We start from the raw sequence: 951 nt of genomic DNA on the forward strand, positions 1-951 counted from the left end.
TACAGAGTTTTATTCATCATCATCATTGGCTCTACAACCCATGGAGTAGTGATGTTGATTATAGTTACTTTCGAGTATTCGTTAGAATCGTTACTTTTGTATAAAGTAATCATTTAAAGTATTCGTTACTTTGATTACTTTTGTATTTGAGTACCGGTAATCATATCGAGAATCGCATTTCTCAGTACATATTTTGTATTAGTATTAGTAGGATACTTTGATTACTATGATTACTCTTGTATTTGAGTACCGGTAATCATATCGAGAATGGCATTTCTAAGTATTTCGTATAAGTATAAGATCCGATATAACGACCTTCACCGATCTATTTAATGGATAGAAATTAAATATTGCTTATTTCCTGACCGTGAATTTTTAAATAGTTGGTTTTTAATTCCTGGGTTTGCGGTCTGTTATAAATAAAACACTTGATTTTGCTTAGACGTTTCGGCTTTTTGCCATTTTCAATAAGCACTTTTAATTATTAAACATTACACTGTTAACAAACATATTTTATATACAATACACGTAATATTTTGAAAATTTAAAAAAATGCACATCCTGTTTCTCTAAGATGTTATGAGAGAATGCCAGGCGTGGGCATTGGGCATATGGTAAAAGCACTTCACAACGGTTTTGGATGGTGGTCGTAAAACCAAAACGATAATATACAGGAGATCAAGTTACATAATATACGAAAGAAATAAATCTGACTAATGTTTAACTTTCAATAATGGGAGCAAGATTTTTTGTAGTTATGATCTGAGTATGTAACTCGAAATATGAATACTGAGGTGCGTATTTTTTTTGTATTTTATATGGAACAGAGGCTTGAACGCTAAAACAAGGATCTTCATTAATGATAGAACATTATAATAGAACAGAGTATTTGAGATGTGGGCATATAGAAGATTTTTAAAAATAACCTTGGTTCAAAAGATTAAGAGACAA

The sequence above is a fragment of the Diabrotica virgifera genome, chromosome 2, assembly GCF_917563875.1.
Source record: "Diabrotica virgifera virgifera chromosome 2, PGI_DIABVI_V3a".
Lineage (NCBI taxonomy): Eukaryota > Metazoa > Arthropoda > Insecta > Coleoptera > Chrysomelidae > Diabrotica > Diabrotica virgifera.